Raw genomic sequence first — 24,565 nt, 5'->3', positions numbered from 1 at the left:
TGAGACGATTGGGACAGCCGGATACGGCCTCAAAGATGTAGAAAAAGTGCATACCACCATTATTGCAGGCCAGGGTGGTGGTCACCAACCCACTTGGTGTCCTGGGCCACCCCTTGGCAAGGCCGAGTTATCAAGAATGCAAGGTATGTGTGCTATGAAGCACTGGTGGAGTTTGGACCCAAGTGGATCAGTTTGGACTGGGGTTTGACTGCCATTAAGTTTGTAGCAGCAAACTTAAGGCTTGAAATGAGGGTGCTTAATGGAGTGATCTTAGGATGGGACTTTGTCTAGCTTGCTTGTCTATGCAAGGAATACAACACTGCCAAGTTTGAGCTCAAGTAGAGGAGTTTAGCTAGTACTTTCTGTACAAAGCTACTTTTCAGCCAAAAATCAACTTGTAGATGTGCTACTCATTTTCCCCCACATGAGCATGCCATATCTTGGTTCGAAATGATGCCTTGGGATGCTAGTGACACTCTGGAAAGAGTTGGGGGCATTAACTTAAGCAGAAGAGGGGTAAGAGGGGTAAAACTGATGGTCCAAGGGTAAAAATGAGAGGTAGCTACATGGAGCCTCTGTCCAATAATTAACCAGAGGTCATGGAAATGCTACTGGAGGTAAAATGTAACTATATAGTGTTGTGGTAGAAATTTGAGATCAAGGGAAAAGTGGAAGGGGCCAAAGTAGCCAATTTGGTGAGTGCACACAAGGTGTTTCATGAGTGTCAGGGCAACCAGATGGACATCAATTGATCTGAAACTTAACAAGATCAATTAATAGATGAAAATAAGCTTGGACACGAAATTTGGGATTTGGTGGAGAAGGTTTCGAATGTAGACTTGGAAAACCCATGAAATGGGCAGAAATGGCCTTGGGCCTACAAAACCATTCGAATCAATTCCCACAAATCCAATATATGGTGTGGGGGCATTATCTGAGCAGTAAAGCATGCCCACAAATCCTAATGTACAGTTTCTCAAGGTCAGAAATCAACACAAAGGGTTTTGAGGGGTTTGGGACAAGTTCTTCTATTCTCATTGATGCAGCACTTGGTGTGGATACATTATTGGAGTATTAGAACATGCCCACCAAATTTCAGCACAATTGGAGACACTTGGCAATGTAGAGTTTCTCAAATTAGGATCTGGACAAATACGGTATTAGAATAATTAGGGGAATCAAATCAACCTGGATTGAGATGAAACTTGGCAAGATCATCACATATATCATATGTGACATGCTAGAATTTTACAAGAATTTCTGGAGAATATTTCTTATAGAAATATTCCAAAAGCTTGATATAGGAAGGAAGGGTTTTGAAGGGGTTTTCCCAATATTTTGAACATGACCATGTGTTGAAACTCATATATATGTCCACTGAGTTTTCCTAAATTTTCCCAAATATTGTGAAAGCAATAAAAATAACTTTCCTTCATAACAGACCATTTCTGGCGTCCGAGGAAGGCATTTAAATAAAATATTAAAATAACATTTAAAATAATAATATTGTGGTTTTGTGAAGCTATTTTGATAATGGGCTTTAAATAAAATAATTGGTGCAAAAATAAATTCCCTAATTTGAGGACTTGTAGTACAAATCCCATCTCACGGGTTTTCAAAGATTAATTCAAAGAAATGCTTTTTGGTGAAAATAATATTTGGTAAAAATTGTTTCTGGTCCTAAACACATGGCATGGTCATTAGGTAGGAGTTTTGGGCTAAGGAGGTGAGTCGGCAGAGTAACAGGAAATATTGAGAATCAAACACAAGCATACAAGCAAGCAAACATTAGTCACTTCAAGCATCACAAGCATTCACAAAAAATTTAGTTGGTCCTAATTTTTGAGAAAAGTCAAATCAGTTAGGAGAATTAAACACAAGGTGTTACAGATTAGATTTTTTTTGAAGATTTAGATCAAATTTGAAACGAAATCCCTTGGGTAACACCTATAAGAGGAAAAAAGTTAATTATACGATACATTTTGTCTATGCCCTTTAAAAAAAGTGTGGGTTATAGACATGCACTCCTATAGTGCCTCATAACAAATATTAAAGAAGCATATTGTTGGCTGGTGGAAATAACCCAATAGGCCGGAGTTGCGGTAATATAAAAACTGAAACACTTGAAGCATATAGCTATATACTATCATATTCTTTCGCGGAGAGAAGGTTCACTGACATGAGACGGTTCTGTAAGTTCGTTTGCCTCACCGAACTTGAACCACCAGTTACGCGACAAAATGGAAGAGACCTATTGACCTGACAGTGAAACAGATTTCTCAAGCTACTACTATTAGAGAGGAATCCTTGTCTTGTACGTACATATTATGAACATTCCCCTATAGCCTAGCCCGTGCCATGCCATTCAAAAACATATATTACTACTAGAGATTTTGTTGGTATTTTTATTGTCCCATCGAATTGTGCATTCATAATCCAGGTCATGCGGTTTCGCAACACATGCATGCAAGATACAATCGAACAATCACTACTTGTATTCGGGTGATTTTCAAAAGAAAAATACTGATGGTCCTCCATGATGCATGGCCATGTCATAAGTAGATCAATAGAATTTTATGAGGAATGACCCGGTGTATGCATTCCTCGTAACATTTACTTGTACCATGGAAAATAAATCTTTCTAACCAATCACTAGTCACCAATGTGTGGTTGTGTAAAAACAAGGAGGAATGGCTACCGTGTACCCAGATCAACATGCATGACTTACAACATGACATGCATATGCCCCTACCTTTTCATCACGTTCGTAAGAAAACAATTGGAAAAAAATAAAAATCCCAATTTTAGAAAACCATGGGGAGTTCCTAAGGAGTACATTGAAAAAGAAGGACTGAGCTATATTGCTAGAGCTAGTGGTTTGGGGAAGCCTCTCTAGATGGATAAAGTCACTGAAAAAATACAATATTTTCTTTTGCAAAAGTAAAAAAGAATTTTTCAAGGATCTTGGAAACTATCTTAGTAATTACTTACTTATTAAGCAGACGAGATTGGGATTAGTTGACCCGTATACATGGTATCCGGGGCGTGGACAACGTCAAAGTAGATGCCCATGATGTGGCACATGTTTTGTTGGCACCATCATGACTTGGACTTGGATTTATGACTTATCCTCACTGGCGATGTCGGCATGGCCATGGGCCTCACCAAGCCCGAGGAAACGGTGGCCAAGGGAACCGTAGGTTCCGACTGTAGGTGTCAGGCCTTATTCTTCCATGCAAACTCCTTCTCACCTAGAACAGAAGGTGAAATGGAGTGTTTTACCTTATGTACTCCAAGGATGGTAAAGCAACATTAACACCCGACGACGGCTGTACATTTACATGATACATGGTGTGAAGGACGGACAAGGAGCCCTAAGGAGTCCTACACCTTAATTAGGAGCCTTGTCTTGTACTAGAGAGATCAGAGGATAGGTGTCGTGGTTTTATCACGACAGGTGTCCTCATGAAAGGACTTAAAGATCGAGCCATCGCACCTTGGTGGCGACCCGAAGGGGGTGAAAGAAAGCGAGACTCAGATTTACCCAGGTTCGGCCCCTCGTGAGGAGGTAAAAGCCTACGTCGTGCTTTGTGTGCATTGATGATGGTTTCTATTACAAGGAGGGCGTAACTCGCCTGACCTAGCTCTCGATTTCTCTAACTCGCCTGACCTTTCCCCGGGACTCGCCTTTATATATAGGTCGAGGCCCTAGGGTTTACAAGAGTCCTGGCCATGCTACTCTTCGTAGCTTTCCCTATCTCCAAGTCGCCGTGCCCTCCAAGATTTGGGAACTCCCTTGGCAATCCATCATCTGCATAACCTCTCGAACCGCCATCCAACTTCCGGGACACAGGACACACTTCTAATGGTGAGTCGCCCCTTTGATGACCCGGCCCACTAAGGGCGGGTTATGTCCAGGTAACATCCCCAACATTAGGCCCCATATTGTCTTAAATTCATTCATGTCAATAAACCTTCACCCATTTGGGGTGACTCATACCATCTCTGTCTTTCGACAAACGATAAGTGGCCATTCGTTGTGATTTTATCCGACTCGCCGTGTAATCTCTAATGACATCAATTTATCCCTTAATCCCGGGATTTTTAATGCCACAACCACCCAACGGATCTTTTGCTCCATATTCACTTACCCCAAAAACCTAGGCGCCATCATTAGAGATTCTGACTTGTCGCCTCGATCTCCGCCCTGACGGCCTCGATCCCCGTTCTCGCCGCCTTGATTCCCGTTCCGGCCCTTTAAATAACCGCAGGAGAAATGGGGGGGGGGACCTCCGACACCTACCCCACCTTAGCCTTCGTCTTCCTCGCGCGCTTCTCCTTCCTGCGCAAGCACCTCGGTGTCGTCACTGGCTCCTGAAGCTCCTTCATCAACCGTGGTCTTCCGGGTGCCTTCAAGTCAACACGGGGCGCGAAGTTGTTCGCATCCGTCCCCGGTGCTTCTCTCCTTTCCTCAGGTAAACGCATTCCCCTAGTAGGGTTAAACCGAGAACGCCATGGCCATTGTCCCCGCGAGCTAGCTTCGTGACGCAACAAACGTCCCTTCCTGCTTCAGATCCGCTTTATATCTTTATAGTTCATTTTCGACAGTAGCAAACTGTTGGGGATATTACCTGTAGGTAACTCGTCTTTAATGGGCCGGGTCACCAAAGGGGCGACTCACCACTATTATGCGTTCTATGGCCCAGGAGCTGTTGGGCGGTTCAAAAGGAACGTGCGGATGATGGAATGTCAAGGAAGCTCCTGATCGTGGGGAGCACGACGACTTAGAGATAAGGAAAGCTACTAAGAGTAGGATGGCAGGAATTTGTAAACCCTAGGTCCTCGACGTGTATATAAAGGCGAGTCCCAGGGAAAGATCAGGCAAGTTAGAGAGAATCGAGAGCTAGGTCAGGCGAGTTGCACCCTCCTTGTAATCGAAACCACCATTAATCCACACAAAGCAGGACGTAGTCTTTTACCTTTACTCGAGGGGCCGAATCTTTGTAAACCTGAGTGTCGCTTTCGCTCACCCCCTTTGAGTCCCCGCCAACGTGCGATGGCTCCATCTCTAAGTCCTTTCACGAGGGCATCTGCCGTGACAAAACCACGACAGTTGGCGCCCACCATGGGGCTAGCGCACGGTGGAGTTGAGTTCTCGAAGGGAGCCCTATCAGGGTTAGAAAGCTACGCGGTCGGTATCATGAATAAGAGCCGCCGCGGCAAGTACTACATCGACCACTCGCTATGGGAATCGGAGGCCGGTTCCGTTGAATCTGGCTACCGAGTCCCCTTCGACAAAATCAACATCTTCATCGGCATGATCGGGGCACCCGTTCCTGAGCCGGACACCTCCATCGACATCGTCGAGCCGGCCAGGTATGTCCTCCCCATCACATGGTAGAACAAGAGTTGCCAGGTTTTCGTCGGTTTTACGCAGGGAGGCGACGCGCAAGACGAAGTGGCAGGCCAGGAGATCACCCCCATCAATTCTGATGGCGAGTCATCCATGGGCAAGACGGAGTCGATCCACCCTCTTGAGGAAGGACAACTCGGGGGGGCTGTCGTTGGCAATGGATCCCGAAGTCCTCGAGAGGTCTCGCCAACAAATCGCCATCTACATGGAAGGGTCGGCCCAGCCTCATCAGAATCCAACCGGCAACGACGAGACCGGGGGAACATCCAAGCCACCAGCGCAAACCATGACGAAACTGGCGGCGGAGATAACCAGCCTCATGGCAACAACGGTTACATGTGAAAATCAGGAGTCGATCAATGCCGAGCTAACCAAACTGCGGGAGGCGATGTCCAAGGCACAACGCGACATGGAAGCAGAAGCCGCCAGGATCGAGTCACAGCGAGCTGCGGTCGCCGAAGAGACGGAGCGGCTAAACACCGAAGGCTGGCGGCTCGAGATACAACAGCGCGCGTCTGACGCTGTCCATCAAAGGAGGCACAGTGGGCGTGTCCCGACCGACTTACACCCAACTCGCCTTTTTGACACACCGTGCACCCTGATGTTTGTTGTGTATCCCCTGCAATGGCGCCAGAAATAGGTGTGTCGACGGCACTAGGAATCCTTCAGCTACGGCTACGCCTTAAGGGACTTCCTAGGGAAGTATGCAAAGGATTTCCCCCGTGGCCTTGGAGCCTTGCGTTGGTGTTCCCTCGAAGCGGAAAGTGTGATGTAGCACAGCGGTGATAAGTATTTCCCTCAGTTTGAGAACCAAGGTATCAATCCGGTGGAGGAGTATCTCAAGATCCTACACAAAAACAAAAGCTTGCACCCAACGCTATGAAGGGGTTGTCAATCCCTTATAGATTGTTTGCCAAGAGAGAACTGAAAGCAACAAAGTAACAAACCAAAGTAAAAGCGGAGATGTAAACGATGGATGTGAATAGACCCAGGGGCCATAGTGTTTACTAGTGGCTTCTCTCATGAAAGCAAGTAGATGGTGGGTGAACAAATTACTGTCGAGCAATTGATAGAATCGCGCAAAGTCGTGACGATATCTATGCAATGATTATATCTGTAGGCATCACATCCGAAACAAGTAAACCGATACTTTCTGCATCTACTACTATTACTCCACACGTCGACCGCTATCCAGCATGCATCTAGTGTATTAAGTCGATAAGAACAGAGTAACGCCTTAAGCAAGATGACATGATGTAGATGGATTATCTCAAATCAATGATAAAAACCCCATCTTTTTACCCTTGATGGCAACTACTTGATGTGTGCCTTGCTGCCCCTACTGTCACTGGGAAAGGTCACCACATAGCAGAACCCAAAACCAAGCACTTCTCCCATTGCAAGAATCATAGATCTAGTTGGCCAAACAAAACCCAAGACTCGGAGAGACTTACAAGGATATCAAATCATGCATATAAGAAATCAGCAAAGACTCAAATATATATCATAGATAATCTGATCACAAATCGACAATTCATCGGATCTCGACAAACACACCGCCAAAGAAGATTACATCGGATAGATCTCCATGAAGATCATGGAGAACTTTGTATTGACGATCCAAGAGAGAGAAGAAGCCATCTATCTACTAACTACGGACCCGTAGGTCTGAAGTGAACTACTCACGAGTCATTGGAGGGGCGATGATGATGATGAAGAAGCCCTCCAACTCCAAAGTCCCCTCCGGCAGGGCGCCGTGAAGGCTCTCCTGATTTTTTGTGGAATATTTGGGAATTTATAGGACAAAGACCTAGGTAAGGGGGCGGCCAGGGAGGCCACAAGCCTGCCCACCGCCGCCTCCCCCCTGGTGGCGGACTGGGGGCTTGTGGGCTCCCTGGAGCCCACCTGGCTTGGCCCAAAAGCCCCTGGTCTTCTTCCGCTCGAGGTTTTTTTTTTCGTTTGGACTCCGTTCCAAAAGCAGATCTGAAAAGAGTCAAAAACACGGAAAAAACAAGAAGTGGCACTTGGTACTGAATTAATAAATTAGTCCCAAAAATATATAAAAAGGTACATAAAACATCCAAAGAAGACAAGATAACAACGTGAAAACATCAAAAATTATAGATACATTTGAGACGTATCAAGCATCCCCAAGCTTAACTCCTGCTCGTCCTCGAGTAGGGATGTGATAAGAATGAATTTTTGGTGCTTTCATGCTACCTAGCACAGGTGTCCTTTGTAATTCCTCTTATGTGGCGTGAATGTTCAGATCCATTAGATTCAAAAAATAGTTTGCTATTGACGTGGAAACAATAATAATTCAAGCAAACTAGCAAAGTAATCATGAACTTTCAAAATAACAAGGCCAAAAGAAAGTTATCCCTACAAAAGCATATAGTCTGGCTATGCTCTATCATCATTGCACAACGAATTAGAATCATGCACAACCCCGGTATTGGCCAAGTAATCGTTTCACACCTTTACTTTCTCAAACCTTTTCAACTCTCACACAATACATGAGCGTGAGCCAAGGTTATAGCACTATAGATGGTGTGGAATGTAGTGGAGGTTGCAAGACAAAAAAAAGGAGAAGATAGTCACATTAACTAGGCATATCAATGAACTGTGGAGATGCTCATCAATAGATATCAATGTGAATGAGTAGGGATTGCCATACAAATGATGCACTAGAGCTACGAGTATGTGAAAGCTCTTAAAGAGAACTAGTGGGTGTGCATCCAACTTGCTTGCTCACGAAGACCTAAGGCAATTTTGAGGAAGCCTACCATTGGAATATACAAGCCAAGTTATATAATGAAAATTTCCCACTAGCTATATGGTGGTAACAAAACAAGAGACTCTCAATCATGAAGATCATGGTGCTTAATATGCACAAGTGTGGAAAAAGTGGTAGCATTGTCCCTTCTCTCTTTTTCTCTCATTTTTTTGGTGGGCTCTTTGGCCTCTTTTTTTATTCTGATGGGCTTCTTTGGCCTCTTTTATTTCCTCACATGGGACAATGCTCCATTAATGATGATCCTCACACTTTCAACTCAAAACTTAGAGCAACTATGACTCTATATGGAATGCCTTCGGTAGTGTACCGTGGCAATGATTTAACATGGCATAGACATCAATGGAAACATCATGCTAGCTATCTTACGATTATGCAATGGCAATGTAGACGTGGTGGCACATGTCATGGTGGTAGTTGCATGGCAATATATCTCGGAATGACTTTGAAAAGGCCATAATAGGTAGGTATGTTGGCTGTTTTGAGGGAGGCTAATGGTGGGTTTTGTGCACCGGCGAAAGTTGCACGACACTAAGAAGATAGTGATGGTGGAAGGTGAAAGTGCATCTAAACCATGGACTCAAGATTAGTCATGAAGAACTCATATACTTGTTCCAAAAAATTATTAGTAATCGAAAAAAAGATTTCAACGCATACTCCTAGGGGAAGGGTTGGTAGGTATAAACCATCGCGCGATCCCGACCGCCACGCAAGGATGACAATCAATATACTAATCATGCTCAGATTTCATCACATAGCGGTTCACCATACGTGCATGCTACGGGAATCACTAACTTAAACACATGTATTTCTAGATCCACAACACCTTACTAGCATGACTGCAATATTACCACAACCACAACTCAAAACTAATTGAGATGAATCAAACTTCTCTAACTATTCAATGCACATGAAGGTGGAAGTTTTTGTATCCCTTTGGATAACTACCCCTTTTGAGACTACTTTCAAAGCATAGATCAACTACCAAGCCATGCACCTCTATGCTCAAAAAGATATAAGTGAAGCACATAGAGCAAAGTATCTAGCTCAAAAGATATAAGTGAAGCACATGTGAGCTGAATTGTCTACCAAAAGATATAAGTGAAGCTCGACAAAATCACGATGTGTGCATGTCTCTATCTCTAGGTGTGCGGAAAGGATGATTGTGACACAAAAAAAATAAAAGACTCCTATGATACAAGACGCTCCAAGCAAAAACACATAACATGTGGTGAATAAAAATATAGCCCCAAGTAACGTTACCGATGGATTGAAGACGAGAGAGGGGATGCGTTGCTGGGCCATCCCAAAGCTTAGGCTTTTACGGCATCCTTGAATATCTTGGGGTTCCTTGGGCATCTCCAAGCTTGAGCTTTTGCCACTCTTTTATCTCTTTGTCCATAAGAACTTCACCCAAAACTTGAAAACATCACAACACGAAACTTAAACAGAAACTCGTGATAACATTAGTACAAGAAAGCAAACCAAAACTTCCTTAGGTACTGTAGAAAACTTAAATTCTACTTGTGCTGATGTTGGGTTACTGTACTTTCAATCTTCCATGGCTAATACCCCCTGATACTATCCATAGTTTCATCAAAATAAGCAACCAACACAACAAAAAACAGAATCTGTTAACAGCAGACCAGTCTGTAGAAATATGTATATTTCGTCTACCTCTGTTACTTCAAAAATTCTGAAAACTTATGACAGTCTGAATAATTTGCGTCGAAATCAGCAAAAAGAGGAATCAACTCAAAAGCTCTAACAGCAAAAAAATGAAAATTCTTTTCGTGAGCAGAAAGTTTCTCTCTTTTCCAGCATGACCAAACGTCATCCCCAAGACTAATCATAACGGTTTTGCTTGGCACAAACGCAAAAAGAAACACAAAAAACACAAAAAACACAATCATAACAGAATTATGAAAGTGTGGAAAGCACAAAACAGAAAGAAAAAGGATATATTCATTGGCTTTCCTCCCAACAAGCGCTTTTGTTTAACGCCCTTAGCTAGCCGAAAGTGATGGAATCACGTATAGTCATCTTTGGTGCTCAAACCATAGGTAACCCTCATCATAGATTCATAAGGCAATCTTATTTTCTTTCCAGTAAAGTGCTCCATGCCCTTCTTTAAAGGAAATTGAAATCTAATATTCCCTTCCTTCATATCGATGATAGCACCAATAGTCCTTAGGAAAGGTATACCAAGAATAATGGGACATGAAGGATTGCAATCTAGGTCAAGTACAATGAAACCCACGGGTACATAATTCTTATTTGCAACAATAAGAACATCATCAATCCTCCCCATGGGTTTCTTGACAGTAGAATCCGCAAGATGCAAATTAAGAGAACACTCTTCAATCTCATGAAAACCAAGAATATCACAAAGACTTTGGAATCGCGGAAACACTAGCACCCAAATCACACAAAGCATTGCACTCGTAGTTTTTGATCTTGATTTTGATAGTAGGTTCCCACTCATCATGAAGTTTTCTAGGTATAGAGACTTCTAGTTCAAGCTTCTCTTCAAGAGATTTCATCATAGCATCTACGATATGCGCGGTAAAGACTTTGCTTTGGCTATAAGCATGTGGAGAGTTTGCAATGGATTGCATCAAAGAAATGCATTCAAACACGGAGCAATAATCATAATTGAATTCCTTGAAATCCAAAGTGGGAGTTTCATTACTACCCAAAATTTTGACTTCTTCTATTCCACTCTCGACACCTTAATCATGAAGATAGGTGGACTCCGAATCATTGGGGCATTTTTCAACCAAAGTGGATTCATATCCAGCCCCTCCATAAGTAGGTTTGACACGCGAAAACAAAGATTCAAGAGGAGACACACCAAGCACTTTAAGATCTTCGAGATTTGCATCACTAGAACGCACCCTTTTAAACCATTCATGTCTAGCGCGAATTTGGGCGGTTCTTTCTTTGCTCTCATTCATGGAGATACACATAGCTTCCAAAGTTTCATCCAAGTTGACCTTGGGAGGAGCGCATCTAACTTTCAGAGCATCAATATCACATGACATCCGATCAACGCTCTTAGCCAAATCGTCTATTTTGAGTAGTTTTTCCTCAATGGTCGCATTGAAAATCTTTTGAGAGTTGATGAACTACTTGATATTACTCTCTAAATCAGAGGGTAATTTGTTGTGATTTCCATAAGTGTTGCCGTAGGAATTGCCATAATTGTTAGACGAGTTACTAGGAAAAGGCCTAGGAACATAGTTTCCTCTAAAAGCATTGTTTTTGCCAAAATTGTTCCTACCAACGAAATTCATGTCCAAACTAGCGTTGCTACTCTCAATCAAAGAAGATAGTGGCATGTCATTAGGATCTATGGTAGTGTTTCTACTAGCAACCAAATTCATCAACTCGTCCATCTTAGCACTAAGCAAGTTAATCTCTTCTATAGCGTGCACCTTTTTGCTAGCAGGCGACCGTTCAGTGTGCCACTTAGAGTAGTTGGTCATGATATTGTCTAGGAGTTTTGTAGCGTCTCCTAACGTGATTTCCATGAACGTTCCACCTGAGGCAGAGTCTAAGATATTGCGAGAAGCGAAATTCAAGCCTGCGTAAAAGATTCGTATAATCATCCACAAACTCAAGCCATGAGCGGGACAATTTCTAATCATAAGCTTCATCCTCTCCCAAGATTGTGCAACGTGTTCATGATCAAGTTGCTTGAAATTCATGATATCGTTACGTAAGGAGATGATCTTAGCTGGCGGAAAATACTTGGATATGTAAGCATCTTTGCACTTATCCCAAGAATTGATACTATTTTTAGGCAAAGAAGAAAACCAAGTTTTTGCGCGATCTCGCAACGAGAAAGGAAAAAAGTTTCAACTTAATAACGTCATTATCCACATCTCTTTTATTTTGCATATCACAAATCTCAATGAAGGTATTGAGATGGGATGCGACATCTTCACTAGGAAGGCCAGAGAATTGCTCTTTCATAACAAGATTCAGCAAAGCTGCGTTGATTTCATACGATTCCGCACTAGTGGAGGGATCACTCGGAGTACAAATAAAATAATTATTATTAGTGCTCGACAAGTCGCAAAGTTTGGTGTTTTCAGACATCATGTCTTCAAGAAACAACCAAGCACACAAGCAAGCAAGGAAACCGGCAAAGGCAAAAGAAAACGGTGAAGGAGAAAGGCAAATGAAAACGGCAAATGTGAAGTGGGGGAGAGGAAAACGAGAGGCAACTGGCAACAAAAGTAAATGCAAGAGAAGAGTTTGTGAGACCGACTTGGATAGAGCTTGATTTCTCCTCCCCTACAACGGCGCTAGAAATACTTCTGATGTTTGCTGTGTATCCCCAGCAATGGCGCCAGAAACAGGTGTGTCGACGGCACCAGGAATTCTTCAGCTACGGCTACACCTTAAGGGACTTCCTACGCAAGTATGCAAAGGATTTCCCCCGTGGCCTTGGAGCCTTGCGTTGGTGTTCCCTCGAAGCGGAAAGGGTGATGTAGCATAGCGGTGGTAAGTATTTCCCTCAGTTTGAGAAACAAGGTATCAATGAGGTGGAGGAGTATCTCAAGATCCTCCACAAACACAAAAGCTTGCACCCAACGCTATGAAGGGGTTGTCAATCCCTTATAGATTGTTTGCCAAGTGAGAACCGAAAGCAACAAAGTAACAAAGCAAAGTAAAAGCAGAGATGTAAACGATGGATGTGAATAGACCCCGGGGCCATAGTGTTTACTAGTGGCTTCTCTCATGAAAGCAAGTAGACGGTGGGTGAACAAATTACTTTCGAGCAATTGATAGAACCGCGCAAAGTCGTCACGATATCTATGCAATGATTATATCTATAGGCATCACATTCGAAACAAGTAGACCGATACTTTCTGCATCTACTACTATTACTCCACACGTCGACTGCTATCCAGAATGCATCTAGTGTATTAAGTCCATAAGAACGGAGTAACGCCTTAAGCACGATTACATGATGTAGAGGGATAATCTCAAACCAATGATAAAAACCCCATCTTTTTACCCTGGATGGCAACTACTTGATGTGTGCCTTGCTGCCGCTAGTGTCACTGGGAAAGGTCACCACATGGCAGAACCCAAAACTAAGCACTTCTCCCATTGCAAGAATCATAGATCTAGTTGGCCAAACAAAACCCAAGACTCGGAGAGACTTACAAGGATATCAAATCATGCATATAAGAAATCAGCAAAGACTCAAATATATATCCTAGATAATCTGATCACAAATCCATAATTCATCGGATCATGGAGAACTTTGTATTGAAGATCATGGAGAACTTTGTATTGAAGATCCAAGAGAGAGAAGAAGCCATCTAGCTACTAACTACGGACCCCTAGGTCTCAAGTGAACTACTCACGAGTGATTGGGGGGGCGATGATGATGATGAAGAAGCCCTCCAACTCCAAAGTCCCCTCCGGCAGGGCGCCGGGAAGGGTCTCCAGATGAGATCTCGCGGAAACGGAAGCTTGCGGCGGTGGAAAAGTATTTTCGAGGCTCTCCTGATTTTTTGCGGAATATTTGGGAATTTATAGGACAAAGACCTAGGTAAGGGGGCGGCCATCGAGGCCACAAGCCTGCCCACCGACGCCTCCCCCTGGTGGTAGAGTGGGGGCTTGTGGGCTCCCTGGAGCCCACCTGGCTTGGCCCAAAAGCCCCCTGGTCTTCTTCCGTTCGGGAAAAAATCATTTAGGGGTTTTTCTTCCGTTTGGACTCTGTTCCAAAATCAGATCTGAAAAGAGTCAAAAACATGGAAAAAGACAAGAACTGGCACTGGGCACTGAATTAATAAGTTAGTCCCAAAAAGATATAAAAAGGTACATAAAACATCCAAAGAACACAAGATAACAGCGTGAAACCATCAAAAATTATAGATACATTTGAGACGTATCACACCCCCGGGGCGGGTCCTGATCGGCCTTTACAAACCGCCCCGAGGGGAGGAACGGTTTCACCGCCCAATCCGCCGCCGGCTCAGCCCATGGACGCTTATGCGACTAGATTCCAGACGTCGCGGGGTCACATCGCAAATCCCGTCGACAATGTGCTGGCAGCAACCGGCCACCTGGAGTCCCTTCCGATTCACGGAAACCCCCCGGCCGAGATAGAAGCTAGAAACGCCATCGAGATGCTGAAGACTGCCGTGGTTTAGCGTGCGCAGTATTCCCATAGCTGTGATCGGCTCCACTCCATGCCTCAGGCGAGTCACACCAGAAGTCGCCACGAGGACTTCCCCGCAGTAACCAGCGGGCCGCGGCGGCTCCCACAACACGGTTCGCTCGGGATGCCCGACACAAGAGCCCAGGATATTGTGGATGCAGTACGAGCCGCGCGGCATGTGGAGCCAACGACCGTGGCGGGTCAGCCCTACCCAGCTTACATACCATCGCCGCCCGCACCCCTGGATGGCGGGGGCAAACACATTGGAGTAACATGCCTCGCGCCGGCTTTGCGCAACGAGCGCATGCCAAAGTACTTCAAAGGGCCCAGGAAGGTTCCCAACTACTCGCCGGACCTCGAGCCCGGGTCATGGATCGAGAGCTATGAACTCGCTATGGATATGCTCGACGTAAGCGAGGCGGTATGCGCTTAATAGTTCAGTATGATGCTCGAAGGGACGGCATGCACTTGGCTGAAAAACCTACCACCCAACTCCATCAACACTTGGGCAGAGCCGAAGAAGCGCTTCATCAAGAACTTCAGAGGGACTTGCAAGCGCCCAATGACTATCGTCGACTTACATCAGTGCATCCAGCAGCCGGATGAATTGGCCCAGCATTGGACCCGGCGGGTTGCGGAAGTTATCCATTCATCGGAAGGCATTTCGGCGGCTCAGGCGGTGTTGATCCTGGAGAAAAATTGCCATTACGAGCCTCTGGTACTGAAGCTAGGGAGACTTAAGCGAAAGGTATAGGACATGGGCGAGCTAATGGACGCCCTTACCAGGTACGCTGAGTCGGATGACACCAAGGATCCTGGAGAGGGAGACGATAAAATTGGAGCCTCCCGCAAGGGTGAGTTACAAAAGGGCCAATCCCAGTTTCAGAACCGGGGCAATAACCACCATGCCGGGCATGGCAAGAAGAGGCAACAGGAGGGTCCTACGGAATTCGTTGCTAATACTAATACTGGCAAAAACCAGCGTCAAAAGAAGCTGGGTTTTAGTGGGAAGAAACCACGTAACTACCATGAAATGCTTAAAGTACCGTGCCTGCCGCATGCCACGGCTGAAGGACCGGCGACTCACTCGTGGGAGGATTGCTACGTAATGCAAGAGTTTCGGGCCGAAGCGCTCAAAAGAAATCAAGGCGGCGAGCAGGACCAGCGGCAGGAGCAACCCGGTGCATCCGGGTCGCGACATGTCACGTTTGGAGGTTTGCCCAACCAAGGACCATAGGGCGGGTCGCAGCACAATGCAGATGAATACCAAGTTCATAACCAACAGTACCACCCACCGGGAATGTTCCAACAACCCCCCCCTCGCAAGGAGACCCCCAGCGGCAGGAGGATCGGGGCGGGTTCCAAAATAACCCCAAACAGTTGAACAACGGGCAGTACCACGTGTTCACCACCAACACCTGTAAACGGGATCACAAGGTGAAGCACAGAACTTTCGTAGTGGAGCCAGCGCTCCCTCCGTACCATCACTAGTCAAAGCAACCCATAACGTGGAGCCGGGAAGACCATCCACCCTGAGTCGACAACCCTGGCGACTTAGACCTGGTCGTGGCTCCCCAAGTCGAGGGATACACCCTCTCCAAGGTCCTCATGGACGGGGGCGGCAACATCAACATGCTATACTTCGACACCTTCCGGCGGATGAACCTCCTCGAAAAGAACCTGATGCCGTCATCCACGGTCTTCCACGGTATTGTCCCTGGTAAGTCGGCGTACCCGATTGGGCGGGTTAAGCTCAATGTGGCTTTTGGCACGGAATCGAACTACAGGAGCAAGTCCCTCTTGTTCGAGGTGGTCAAGATCAGGAGCCCCTATCATGCGCTGTTTGGACGACCGACTTACGGCAAGTTCATGGACCGCCCATGCTATGTTTATCTCAAGCTCAAGATGCCCGGACCCAAGGGTCCCATCACCGTCCACGGCGACAGGAAGATAGCCCAAGAGTGTGAAGAAGCAGATGCGTCTTATGCCGAGTCAGCTTGCGCGTCCGAGGAGCTCAAGTTTCAACAATCCCATGTTGACCCGGCGAACATGACGCCGCTCAAAAGGCCGACTATCGATTCTGAGCCGCCCCTCAAGTTCAAACCAGCGGATGACACCAAGGTTATCGATTTTACGCCGGGCGATTCCACCAAGCAGTTCACTATTGGGGCCGGTCTCGACCCCAAATAGGAAAGCGCGCTCATCGAATTCATCCGTGAGAATTGGGACATCTTTGCATGGAAACCTGCTGGGATGCCGGGTGTACCGAGAGAATTCGCTGAGCACCATCTTAATACTAACCCTAAAGTTAAGCCAGTACGGCAGTACCTTCGCAGGTTTAATGAAGAGCGTCATTAGGCGATTGGAGAAAAAGTAGCCCGGCTCCTTGCCGCTGGGTTCATCATCGAGGTTTTTCACCCAGAATGGCTGGCTAACCCGGTCCTGATGCTCAAGAAGAATGACACTTTCCGCATGTGCATTGATTACACTAACCTTAACAGAGCCTGCCCGAAGGATCTGTTTGCCCTCCCCCGTATTGATCAAATTATTGATTCGACGGCCGGTTGCGAACGTCTGTGTTTCTTGGACGCTTATTCGGGATACCACCAGATAAAGATGGCAGTGGCGGACCAGGAGAAGACATCCTTCATAACCCCGTTTGGAGCTTTCTGTTAGGTGTCTATGCCGTTTGGGCTCAAGAGCGTGGGGGCGACTTACCAGCGCTGCATCCAAAACTGCCTACACAGCCAGATAGGCCGTAACGTCCATGCTTACGTGGACGACATCGTGGTCAGATCTCACCGCAAGGAGTAACTCTTGGAGGATCTCAAAGAAACCTTCGACAACCTGCCTGTTTATCAGATGAGGGTTAACCCTACCAAGTGTGTTTTTGGTGTCCGTGCAGGGAAGTTGTTAGGTTTCTTGGTATCAGAACGTGGCATCGAGGCCAACCCGGAGAAGATTGAGGAAATTACTTCACTGGGGAAACCACCCAACATTAACCAAGTACATCGCATGGCGGGTCGAATCGCGGCCTTGAGCCGTTTCATAAGTCGCCTTGGGGAGAAGGCCATCCCTCTCTACTAGTTGCTCAAGAAAACCGATTGTTTCGTATGGACGGACGAGGCCAATGAAGCCCTCGAAGCCTTGAAACGACAATTAGCTAACCCGCCAGCGCTGGAGGCTCCAGTAGACAAGGAACCTATGCTCCTATACATTGCGGCCAATTCCAAAGTAGTCAGCATGGCAGTAGTTGTCGAGCGAAAGGAAGAAGGAAAAGAGTATCCCGTCCAACGACACGTGTATTTCATCAGTGAGGTCCTTACCCTCTCCAAACAACGCTACCCACATAGGCAAAAGTTGGTTTTTGGAGTATTCATGGCGAGTCGAAAATTGGAACATTACTTCCAGGAACACCTGATCACGGTCGTCAGCTCCGTCCCCCTCGGCGACATCATACAGAACCGAGAGGCTACTGGACGGATTGCCAAATGGGCCATCGAGCTTGCACCCCATCAGGTGCGGTATACACCTCAGACAGCTATCAAATCTCAAGCACTCCTGGACTTCATCAATGATTGGACCGAGTTACAAATCCCCGAGGAAAGACCACACCTTACATATTGGACCATCTATTTCGATGGGTCCAGACAGTTGGAGGGCTCCGGGGCTGGCATAGTGATAACTTCGCCTCAAGGGGACAATTTTTGCTATGTCCTCCGGCTCATGTTCCCATGTACCAATACTGCAGCAGAATATGAAGCTTTGGTCCATGGTCTGTGACTCGCCAAGGAGATGAACCTCTCACGGGTGAGATGTTTGGGCAATTCAGATCTGGTGGCACAACAGGTTTCTGGCACCTGGGACTCACGAGACCCTCTCATGGCGGCTTACAAATGAGATGTGTCAGATGTGGTGGGTCATTTCAATGGCTATCAAGTGGATCACATCGACCGAAGGCTTAACGAAGCAGCGGACGCTCTTTCCCGCCTTGGTTCGCAGTGTAAGCCGATTCCTCCCAATGTCTTTTTGGATATATTACATAACCCTTCAGTAAAACTGACTTCGGAGGAAGATCTAGCGGTACCAGACCCCGAATCTCAACTCGTGGCGGCTCTTCACGCTACTTCGGACTGGGTGATTCCCTACATGGCGTATCTAACCAGAGGTGAGTTACCTGCCGACGAGCTACTAGCTCGGCAAGTTGTACGTCGGTGCAAATCCATGGTCATACACAATGGCGAGTTACACAAACGAAGCACCTGAGGGGTATTTCGGAGATGCGTTTCTTCTGAAGAAGGATGTATGATTCTCAATGAGATTCAGCGGGCGACTGTGGTCATCATGCTGGATTCCGATCCTTGGTTTCTAAAGCCTTCAGTCATGGGTTTTATTGGTTGACGGCTCACGCAGACGCAGAGGAGATCATTCGCTGATGTGATGGCTGCCAAAAGTTTGGACGCCAGATTCATGTACCGAATCAGGAATTGCGGATGATACCAATCACTTGGCCATTTGTAGTTTGGGGGCTCGATATGGTCGGTACTTTCAAAATGTCTTCCAACAAAAAGACTCATCTGTTGGTGGCGGTTGACAAATTTACCAAATGGGTGGAAGTAGAACCCGTTAGCAGTTGTGACGCTGATACGGCTGTCAAATTCTTGAAGAAGCTAATTTTCAGGTTCGGATATCCACATAGTATCATTACTGACAATGGTACCCCGCCACCAGGGGGGTAGGTGGCGGTGGTAGGGCTTGTGGCCCACTGGTCTGGCCCCCAGGCTAGCTCTTAGGCCCAGAAATTTTCGAAAATTCCAGAAAAAATCGTACTAAATTTTCAGGACCATCGGAAAACTTTTATTTTCGAGGTATTTTTATCCGGGACGCTAAAACAGAAAACAGGAAAAACTAAACTAATTCTATAATTTTTCTTCTCAGCAAAAGAAAATGAAGACTCAAAACAGAGGTTTGTGACTCTTTGATTCATCCATCTCGTGGTCATCGAAAGAAATCCATCAATGGGGTTGATCAAGTCCTTATGACAAAACCTTCTCGAATCGCAAGAGAGAACGGAGAATTTTCGAATAGCCACTAAGTCACCTCAATGGGGATATGTATCTCCCCAACAAGCAAATCATACTTCATCTTGACAAGAGGAATAGGGCATTCAAAGGTCCCAATGAGAATCGGTGAAGTCTTTTCGATAACATTGATGCAATGCACTGGATATCGTTTCTTCGGAAAGTGCATTGTGTGCTCATTACCGTTGACGTGGAAAGTGACATTGCCTTTGTTGCAATCTATAACAGCCCTTGCAGTGTTTAAAAAGGGTCTTCCGAGGATGATAGCCATGGCATTGTCCTCGGGAATATCCAAGATAACAAAGTCTGTTAAGATAGTGGTGTTTGCAACCACAACAGGCACATCCTCGGAAATGCCGATAGGGAAAGCAGTTGATTTGTCGGCCATTTGCAGAGAAATTTCAGTGGGTGTCAACTTATCCAACTCAAGTCTACGATAAAGAGAGAGTGGCATAACACTAACACCGGCTCCAAGGTCACATAAGGCAGTTCTTATGCAGTTTCCTTTAATGGAGCAAGGTATAGTGGGCACTCCGGGATCACCAAGTTTCTTAGGAGTTCCACCTTTGAAAGTGTAATTGGCAAGCATGGTGGAGATCTCAAGATCTGGTATCTTCCGTTTATTAGTCACGATATCTTTCATGTACTTGGCATATGGAGACATATTGAGCATATCAGTTAATCGCATCTGCAGAAAGACGGGTCTTATCATCTCAACAAAGCGCTCGAAATCCTCATCATCCTTTTTCTTGGATGACTTAGGAGGAAAGGGCATAGGTCTCTGAACCCATGGCCCTCTGTCTTTACCATGCTTCCTAGCAGTGAAGTCATTCTTGTTGTATCTCTTAGGTTGTGGATTATCAGGATTAACCGTCGATTCAATCTCCACATCCTTATCATTGCTTGGTTGAGCATTATTATGAACATCACTGTCCATATTGTCACCAGGTTCATGTTCATCACCAGATTGTGTTTCTGCATCAGACGCGGAAATATCATTAGGTTCTTCAGGTGTGACAGTATTTGGTGATCTGGTGTGTAGGCTTCTATCATCCTTCTTCTTCTCCTTAGGATGACTAGGTGTATCAGCATTGATTCCTTGAGAATCTTGATCAATTCTCTTAGGATGACCTTCAGGATACAAAGGTTCCTGAGTCATTTTGCCTCCTCTAGTAATGACTCTGATAGAGTTGTCATTTAGTTCATTTAGCAGGTCATTCTAAGCTTTAAGTACTTGTTCTACCTGAGTAGTAATCATAGAGGCATGTTTACTCAAAAGCTTCAGAGCATTGACATTTTTGTCTACACAAGCACTTAAATGGCTAAGCATACGAGTACTTTGTTCCAAATGTCTGCTAACATAATCATTGAAACTCTGTTGTTTGGCAACAAAGTTGTCAAATTCATCAAAGCATAGGCTAGCAGGTTTATCAAAAGGAATATCACTCTCATCAAACCTACACAGCGAATTCACTTCTATTACCTGTATCGGGTTATCGAGACCATGGATCTCTTCGATAGGTGGTAGATTTTTCACATCTTCAGATCTAATGCCTTTCTCTTGCATAGATTTCTTGGCTTCTTGCATATCTTCGGGACTCCGGAATAGAATACCTCTTTTATTAGGAGTTGGCTTAGGAGGTGGTTCGGGAATAGTCCAAGCATTATCGTTCATCAAGATGTTATTCAGTAGGGTCTCAGCTTGTTCTACAGTTCGTTCCCTAAAAACACAACGGGCACAACTATCTAGGTGGTCTCTAGAGGCATCGGTAAGTCCGTTATAGAGGATATCAAGTATCTCGTTCTTCTTAAGAGGTGATCAGGAAAAGCATTCTGTAGCTGGACGAGCCTCCCCCAAGCTTGTGGAAGACTCTCTTCTTGGAGTTGAGCAAAGTTGTATATTTCCTGCAAGGCAGCTTGCTTCTTATGGGCAGGTAAATATTTCTCACAGAAGTAATATACCATCTCCTGGGGACTACGCACACATCCAGGAGCAAGAGAGGTGAACCAGGCTTTAGCATCATCCTTTAGAGAGAAAGGAAACAGCTTAAGGATATAGTAGTGGCGGATCTTCTCCTTATTAGTGAAGAGGTTGGCTATTTCGGATAGTTTGGCAAGATGGGCTATTACCGTCTCAGACTCATAACCATGAAAAGGATTAGATTCGACTAGAGAGATTATCTCAGGGTCGACAGAGAATTCATAATCCTTATCGGTGACAAAGATAGGCGAAGTGGCAAACTTTGGGTCATTTTTCATCCTAGCTTCCCGAGATTTTTCCTTCCACTTGAGAAGTAATTTCTCAACGTCATAGGCATCCTTACACGCAAGAAAATCCTTAGCTATCTCTCCCTCCATAACGTAACCCTCAGGTATATCACGCAATTCATATCTAGGAGAGCTAGATCTAGGAGAGCTAGATCTAGCAGGAGCAAAAGCAGGTTCTATCTCAATAGTATTGGCAGTATCAGAAGCATCACGAGTATTGGCAGTAACTCTAGCAATGTGAGCATCAAGGAACACTCCTAGTGGAACATCAGGCAAAGGAGTATCTCTAGCAGTATCAAGCATAGCGTCATCGGGCAAAATACCATCTCTAGCATCATCCGGCAAAGCAGTATCAAGCATAGCATCTCTAGCACTATCAGGCATAACATCATTAGGCATAGTATCAAGCATAGCATCATCAGGCATAGTATCAAGCATAGCATCTCTAGCAGTATCAGGCATAGTATCAAGCATAGCATGTCTAGCAGTAGTATCACAAGCATCATCAAGCACAGGCGACATATCAAGATTTCTAGTAGGAGGTGATGTCGCAAACTTACTCATAACTGAAGGTGAATCAAGTGCAGAGCGAGATGGAAATTCCTTACCTCCCCTCGTAGTTGAGGGCAAGACTTTGGTCTTCGGATCCTTCAGATTCTTCATAGTGATCAGCAGATATAAATCCCAAGTGACTCAGAGAATATAGCAATACCTCCCGGCAACGGCGCCATAAAAATGCAGATTTGCACTCTCTGGCGATAGCTAGACGAATGCTGATGACAACAAACCTTCTCCTGCAACGGTACCAGAAGAATGCTGATAGCACTCCCCAGTAATGAAACTAGAAGAATGTTGTTGATGGCCCACCAGCGCGTGGGTTCGCAGCAGTTTTCGAGGGTAGAGTATTCAACCCAATTTGTTGGTTTGCATGACGGGAGGTGAGAGAATACTCTCAAGTATTAGCAGCTGAATTTGTCACATTCAACCACACCTGAAAGATTAGTATCTGCAAGCAAAGTAGTAACAGCAAAGTAGTATGATAACTACAGTGTCAGAAATGTTCTGTTGACGGAAGACTATCCCTAAAGATTGTATCAATGGCGCCTCCGTTGCCGCATTGACGGAAGTTGTTAGTTCCCGTCAACGTCCGGTGAACCAACAGTGTAGCAGGTAGGAGCAGTGTAACGAGCAATAGCAGCGGCAAGGAACAGCAGTAGTGACAGAAGTAGCAAGTAGTAACAGTAGCAAGCGACAGTAATAGCAACAGTGGTAACAGCATCAGAGCAAGACAAGTAATAGTAGTAGCAACAGTAGTAGCAGCAGCAGCAGAGCATGACAAGTAACAGCAGTAGTAGGACAAACTCGTAGGAAATGGGTCGGTGATTTGTTTGGATGATATTCATCATGCAACAGCTATAACACGGAGAGATATGTGGCTAGCTCCCGTTCATCAATGTGATGTAGGCATTCATTCCGTGTGTCGTCATATGTGCTTAGGGAAAAGAATTTGCATGACATCTATTGTCCATCCCTCCCGTGGCAGTGGGGTCCAAAAGGAAACAACGGGATATTAAGGTCCTCCTTTTAATAAAGAACCGGACTAACGCATTAGCACTTGGTGAACACATGAACTCCTCAAACTTTGGTCATCACCGGGAGTGGTTCCGGTTATTGTCACTCCGGGGTTGTTGGGTCATAACACATAGTAGGTAACTACGACTTGCAAGATCGGATCTAAAACACACATGTATTCGTGACAACATAATAATTTCAGATCTGAAATCATGGCACTCCGGCCCTAGTGACAAGCATTAAGCATGGCAAAGTAGTAGCAACATCAATCTGAGAACATAGTGGATACTAGGGATCAATCCCCATCAAAACTAACTCGATTACATGATAGATCTCATCCTACTCATCACCGCCCAGCGAGCCTACGGATGGATTACTCACGAACGACGAAGAGCTTCATGGAATTGGAGAGGGAAGAAGGTTGATGATGACGATGGCGACGATTTCCCCTCTCTGGAGCCCAAGACGGACTCCAGATCTGCCTCCAGATGAAGAACAGGTGGTGGCGGCGCCTCCGTATCGAAAACCTGACGAAAACTTCTCTTTTTATTTTTTCTGGGACGAAAGGCAACCTAGAGAGCTGGAATTGGGGGCGGCAGAGCCGTGTAGGCCCCACAAACCTGCCCACCACCACCAGGGGGTGGTGGCGGGGCAGGGGCTTGTGGCCCATTGGCCCACCCCCTGAGGTGGAACTTGGCGCAGATATTTTTGATATTTTCCAAAACTGCTCCCCGTAAATTTTCACGACGTTTGGAGAACTTTGATTTCTGCACAAAAATAACACCAAGGCAATTCTGTTGAAAACAGCATCAATCCAGGTTAGTTCCATTCAAATCATGCAAATTAGAGTCCAAAACAAGGGCAAAAGAGTTTGGAAAAGTAGATAATATGGAAACGTATCACTCACCAACACCATTACCTCTCCGATGATGCGTGAGTAGTTCACCATAGACCTACGGGTCCATAGATAGTAACTAGATGGCTTCTTCTCTCCCTTGGATCTTCAATACAAAGTTCTCCATGATCTTCATTGAGATCTATCCGATGTAATCTTCTTTTGCGGTGTGTTTGTCGAGATCCGATAAATTATGGATTTTTGATCAGATTATCTATGAATCTTATTTAAGTTTCTTCTGATCTCTCTTATGCATGATTTCATATCCTTGTAATTCTCTTCGAGTTGTAGGTTTTGTTTGGCCAACTAGATCTATGACTCTTGCAATGGGAGAAGTGCTTGGTTTTGGGTTCATACT

The sequence above is a fragment of the Hordeum vulgare genome, chromosome 5H (genome assembly GCF_904849725.1).
Source record: "Hordeum vulgare subsp. vulgare chromosome 5H, MorexV3_pseudomolecules_assembly, whole genome shotgun sequence".
Lineage (NCBI taxonomy): Eukaryota > Viridiplantae > Streptophyta > Magnoliopsida > Poales > Poaceae > Hordeum > Hordeum vulgare.
This window is presented reverse-complemented; position numbering follows the sequence as displayed.